This window comes from Poecilia formosa, unplaced genomic scaffold, assembly GCF_000485575.1.
Source record: "Poecilia formosa unplaced genomic scaffold, Poecilia_formosa-5.1.2 Scaffold452, whole genome shotgun sequence".
Lineage (NCBI taxonomy): Eukaryota > Metazoa > Chordata > Actinopteri > Cyprinodontiformes > Poeciliidae > Poecilia > Poecilia formosa.
Window position 1 is genome coordinate 86447 of NW_006800391.1, and position 6770 is coordinate 93216.

A 6770-nucleotide genomic window follows, 5' to 3' on the forward strand; every position below is an offset into this window, starting at 1 on the left:
TCTCTTCCCATAAAATGTGTTATTACTGATGAACGCAATTTTTATGAATTAGAAAAGGTACGTACAAAAGTCCCACTCCTTCACATGTGATATCATTGAAAAGCCCTAAATGTCCTCTCCAGATACCAAAAGGAATTAATTCAGTAGAATGCAGGGGGTGGGAGATATTCAAGTTTAGAAATGTCCTCTACAGAGGTCAAAAATTAACTACTGGAGGATCAGGAGGAAATACAGATTTTGATTAAAACTCAACTAATTGAGATTATTAATCTGCAATTAACTCAATGTTAGGGTTAGGATTAGCTAAAATATTGGCAAATAGTTATATTTCTCAATAGTTCTTGGTCTTTTAAATCTCTGAAAGACATTTTAATCGAGTTGTGTATGTGTTTGAGAGAAGTCAGTTGACTTCTTCACTTTAAAACATTGGAGGTTGTTTAACTTGAAAACCAAAATCCACCTGCTGCCTTGATTATGCAATTTAAGACAACAAGAAAATTGTATTGGATTTAACTCAAATTAAAGTTCATGAAGTTGATTTAACAACAAGAGACAAGTTGATTTTAAGCTCATTAACCTGTCATTCACGAGAGGACCCAAATTTGGGTCCTCTCGTGTCGAATGACAACCTGTGAATGACAGGTTAATCTTGAATTGTGAGTTGCAATTTAAACCAAACAATTAATTCACAATTTGCAAGAAAACACTGCTCTCACCTACTTAAAGAGCACACATTTCTCTATTATTTTGACAAAATCAATAAAAAAAGAAATACAACTTTCTACGTAAGTTTATCTTTCACAAACTCACACATTTAGGTTAAAAATCTAAAACTCGCTAGATTTATTTGACTTAAAGAGCAGAAGACGGTACACGACTAAATGCAGCTCAGATGTTTTACAGTGTTCTATCTCTGTTCATTATGTGCAACACACCATGGCAGTGCATGTCTCCTAGTCCCCACACTCTAAAACGAAAATAGTTGAACCAACTTAATTGAATTGCTTCTATGGGTAACAAGCAATTCAATTAAGTTTATCCAACTGAATTTATTAAGTTTAACCAATTCAATATATTATAATCATCCAACTCAGTTAATTTTTTTAAACAAATTTATTAAGTATGTTTAAGATAACAGATTTAAGTCAGTCTTACTCAACTCATTTAGTTTACTTCAAAAAATGGTAAATGGATTGAACTTGTATAGCACTTTCCCAGTCATTTTGACCACTCAAAGCACTTTACACTAGAGTCACATTCACCCATTTGCACACAGATCAGTTAAGTCCCTTGCCTGGCACATCAACATGTGGCAGGAGGAAGCTGGAATCAAACCTACAACCTTCTGATCAAAAGACGACTACTCTACCCACAGAGCCACAGTCGCTTACCTCTCTGGTAAGCTTGAGTCATGGTGTCAGACGTGGGATACAAATATGGTATTAAATTTAACTATTTCAAGTAACGTCAACATAAACAGGTCATTTAAGGAAAAGATTTGTAACTTTTAAGTTAGAGTGTATTTAGAGGACACTGTAAAAAGAGAATCAGGCTGTAAACTAAGAAGTTATAAAATATTTAGTTTGGAACTACTTAAAAAGTTTGAGTTGACTTTCTGTAGAATTAAGTCAAAGAGATTTTAAATGTTTATTAGAACAAAATAAATGATTTGAGTAAGAGTGACTTAAATTTGTCATGTTAAACCCCCTCATGAATTAAGTTGTAAAAACTTAGCAAATCGAGATGGAAGGACTTAATGAATTGAGTTGGATAATTATAATAAATTGGGTTGGTCAGACATAGGATACGAAACTGGCATTGAACTCAATTGTTTTAAGTAAAGTCAAAGTGAAAAGTTCCTTTAGGTTAAAGATTTGTAAGTTTTGAGTTAAATGAACACAAAAAAGTAAGTTGTCATAGAAAAAGCAAAAGAATGAAGTGAAATTAATGTAAATAAATCCAGAAGATGAACTGCAGCCCAAATACACTTTTTAGAGTGCACTACTATCTGCCAGTGTTCTTATCTCAGTCCTGTCCAGTACTGGTGTCTTCTCAGGTCAAGGAAGTGATGATTGGTGACGCCCTCTTAGTTACAGACATCCAATCATATACCTTATTACTATCATGTGAACTATGACCCCTCGCATTGTACTGGAGGCTGTTTGTGTGTATGTGTGTCTATGAGTGCATGGCAGACAGAGAACAGTGAGTAATTATGCTGTCAATAAATGGTTTTATATTCCATCTGTGTGAAGGAGCTTTTCTTGGAGTTGAAAGCACTTTGTTGTGAGGTGGAGCACAGACAAACACTGTAATAAGATCGCTGACTGGAGAACAATGTGCAGTCAGAATAATGAGAAGAAATGACAGGGTAAAACCCCTCAACACACAATCGATAAGACTGCTGGCCAAGACACAGAGAGAAACAGATTATGACCTTTCTGTCTCCAGCCAGGCTGAGTGAGTACAGCACAGTGAAAAAGTATTAGCCCCCTGCAGATTTATGTTGTTTTGTGATTTCTTTTTCACTGAATGTGTCAGATTATTTAACAAATGTTAATATTACACAAAGATAACCTGAAAAATACTAAAAGTGGTTTTAAATAATTATTTCATGTACTAAGGAAAAGGCTGTCCAAAACAATTTGCAGTATTTGAAAACAGTAATTGCCCCCCTTGTTGAATCATAAATAAACCATGATTAATCACTTTTTTGGAGAGCAAATCTTACTACTGACATACAGGCCAGATTAATTCTAATTGTTTAGAATGAAGATAGAACAAGTATTTTGTATCAAACCTCATTCAGGCCACGAGGTGTAAAAATATTGCTTATTATCAGTTTCAAAATAGTGGCCGAAAATAATCTGGCATAAAAACAAAAGAAAACAGTTAGAAGAGATCACTGATCACTTGACCACGAAGTTCTGACTTCGTTGTCAAAAAGTTTTTGACCTCTTGTTTGTTATTTATTTGTTTCGAGAAAGACGCTTGCTTCATTTTCTAAATGAACAAACCACTAGATGGCACTTAAGTATGACAATAAAATTATGATGCTTTAGTTTGTCTAAAGAAAAATATAATAAAATAAAAAAGACCTTACATAAAAATCTCCATTGATCTGAAATTGCCTCACTATTGGAAACAGTTTGTCAAGCAGACGCTTTCTACAGTCAATTTCCCTGTAGTTGTGTTTGGCTGCCATCTGCTGGCAAATCTACAGAAAACAATTAGAGAACCTGTGTGCAGTTCATCAATCCAGGGAGTATACCAGCAGATATTGTCTCTGTGCCAAAATAACTCATTGATAGAGAGAAAATGATGGAATAATTTTAAAGCAGTCTTCATATTTGTTAAAGCTGTCACCATGTTATGACTGTTTGCTATGAGACAGATAATCTGTGAAAAAAATCAATCTCCTCCACCTCCTCCCTGAACTACTATTGCTAGCTAAAGTAATGCGCCGTTCTGACCAAAAACAACCAATCAGAACCAGGAGGAGGGCCTTGGTGTTGTTAATCAACTTCATTCACTCACTGCTAACTGTGTTAATGGTGGAGAACTAACTTATTGTTACGGGAAAACTGTTTATCTGCCATCATTGGTAGCTATGCTAACTAAACTGAGAATTCATGGTTTGAATCTGCAAGGCTCTGTGCTATGCTGCAGCTAGCATAGCACAGAAAGAGGGGGAAGGAGGATGTGGAGCCACATGTGATTGTGATAGAGAGTACTAAAACCCGCCTCCCGCCCCTGATTGTTTTTTTCTAGATAGCACTGGGAGAAGGCGAAGGAAATATTTTTCAACCATAACTGACTTTATAAATGTAATGTCATACTGATATGGTTTCAACCATAACTGACATTATATCAATGTTAATTGGCTAGAGTTGGATGGTTATTTTATAGTTGATCCACCGTCAGTTGTCGCCCAAGCGAAAAAAGTATACTTTAGTATATTTCAAACATACTTAAATTTGTGAAAGTACACTTTAAGTATACTAAGTATAAAGTGTACTACCTATAAGTATATCTTAAGTAAACTAAAAGTATACTTGTACCAATTTCGAAATTAGAACTTTAAACACACATAAACATAATTGTACTAAAATACACTTTTAATATATTAAATAAAAGTATACTTTAAGTGAACAACATATATATTTGCCCAAGCCTAAATATACACTTGCTCAAGTATATTTAAAATATATTTTGTGTATATTTTAAAATATATGCTCAAAATAGAATTTTTTTAAATTCACTTAACACTACTTTAGATTATTATTTTCAGTATGTTTTAAATTACATTTCAGTGTAAATTTTAGGCTAATAAAGTATGCCTTATTTAATTTCCTTTATTTAACCANGATTGTTTTCACAGACAAGACATGTCACGACATGGTGACAACTTTAACAAATATGGAGAAAACATTTTTTTATTAAAGTTATGTACTGCAGCTTAAATAAAATGCAACTACATAGCATTTTTTAGAAGTCTGGATTGCTTCATGTATATTTTGCACGTTGCTTTTGACTGTTGCTCATGGGGAGACATTTCATTAATCTAAAACTAATAGAAAAAGATTTAAGCAACCTACTTGCATACTGGATATGGACTGTATGCATACTGAATTTTACTCTTGCATGTAAAATTCATGTTCATGAGCAGTAAATATTGTACTAGTTATCAGTATTGGACCAAAGAAAGCAAGATAGTTGCAAGCCTTTGAAATTTTGATGCTTTTGATGGGTCAGATAGACTCAAATTGTAACAGCAGCTGAGTGAGGGGGGGTCCAATTTAATTTTTTGTCAGGGGGCCCAAGATTCCTGGCAGCACCCCTGGCATCACATGAGACTGTGGTTAGAACTGAGAGAAGGCAGAAGAGCTCAATTTTTTCACAGATTCTCTGTCTCATTCCACGCAACATGGTGACAGACTCAACAAATATGCAAAAAAATATTTTCTATAAAAATTACATTCTGCAGCTTTAATGAAGAAACAAAATATCATCAGAAAACACATGAGGTGAACACTACCAGCAGGTCAGTAGAGTTACAGAGAAAAAGTTGAAGTAGCACAGCAGAAGGGAAACAGCAACTAAATATGTCCAAATGAGAGGGATGGTTTTGAGAAGTATCTGCCTTACAAGACAAGAGAAGTACAGGCCAAGAGTTCAACCTCTCCATTACATGGCCACCAAATTCCTAATGCCATAAAAACAGTGAATGAGTCAATCGGCACTTAGACGTACTGAAGACAAATTGCTGAAGTTAAAACCAAGCACCAGAATTCTCTTATCCCATAGAAATTAAAATGGATTCTCTCATCTTCTTTTTCCCTCCTAGGGTTTGTTAAGAATGATACAGATGAGAGATAAAATAGGAGTTCAGAGACAACTGTTCATTTAACCAGACTAACAGGATCAATCCCAATCTTGTTCTCAGAACAAAACTCTCCTTCTGGGATTATGTTGTCATACAAATTGATTGTTACTTTTAAGGGGCGTAGCCCATAAGTTATCAGCACTCACATTCACAATATGCATAAAATGTGTTGTCCATTTCCCTAATGACCGAGTATTTCTGTCTGTCTCTATGTTCTCACAGGGACTGTCAAAATGCATTGATTGCTTCAAATACAAACAAGGTCTTGAGTGCCATCTTCATGTTAATGGTTTAATCTGTATCAGATTCTAGATAAAAACATGTTTCATAGGTTGATACTAAAGTTGCGCTGCTCTTGTTCATCTTGCTGTTATGCATCTGTGACTATCATCTGACCATGTGTGGCCTATGCGGTTCTGGTGGCTTCTATTGGTGTGGCAATGAATGACAAGGAGCTGCTCAAGTTGGCATCAGCTGTTTCTTTAATTCTCCATCTGCATTTCACACAACGGGCATGGAGGTAAAGTCAGTCTCTGGCATAAAACAAGCTCCTCATCGGTGATCTTCATGGCTCTGAGGATTACCTATAATACAGTAACCACAATAAAATAATTTAAAATTACAGTGATTGCATAGTGGATTTTGTTTTACAGTAAAAGAACAACCAGTGAGTGTCTTTTTCAGAGAAAATAAAGTAACTAATTCAAATGTTCTGAAAAATAAAATAAAATGCTGACATTTTATTTACTGGATGCCATTTTTATATTTTAGTTTATATAACATTGCATTTTAGAACAATGCAGAAACATAAATTAACCATATCATTGTATAAAACTCAGTCTCATGTTAACCATCTGCTACAAGAGATTTGGCAAAACATACCTGCATTTCACACAACTGGCATGGAGGTAAAGTCAGTCTGGGATAAACCAGCTCCTGCAAGGAGGAGCCAAAATGTTACCACGTGGGAAATTCCCACTGCACTTTCCCACGAACTAAACATTCTCAAGCACGACAAAAACGACATAACAGAACTAGCGTGGCCCAGACCGAACATATTTCAACAATATGCAAAAACGAAAACCACAAACACACTTCACAAAATGCATAAATAATATTTCTTTATCACATGGCGGAGACACGTTACCTCGTCGGTGATCCTCATGGTTCTGAAGATTACCCATAATGCCCCGGTCTTTCTAGGGTGAATGCAAAACAACTTTCTCCCAGCAGATGGCAGCAGGGCCGAGCGCAAAACGTGACACCGCACCTACTAATGGCACTTCCGGTGGCAGGTGTCATTACGCGCCACAAGCATAGACATAATATAAGCATAGACGCCTCATGGACCACTCCGGCGCAGGAAATACGGCGGCCATCTTGG

The 6770-nt window shown here is 35.6% G+C and overlaps 1 long non-coding RNA gene across 1 annotated transcript; it reads right to left on the reverse strand.

Annotated features, from left to right (window-relative positions):
* Positions 1-5845: 5845 nt before the first annotated feature.
* On the reverse strand, positions 5846-6547 carry LOC107833783 (uncharacterized). The gene is made up of 2 exons (XR_001659546.1): positions 6269-6547; positions 5846-5970 (listed from the first exon to the last, which is right to left on the reverse strand). It is a non-coding gene; the product is annotated as an uncharacterized LOC107833783 (long non-coding RNA).
* Positions 6548-6770: the final 223 nt, after the last annotated feature.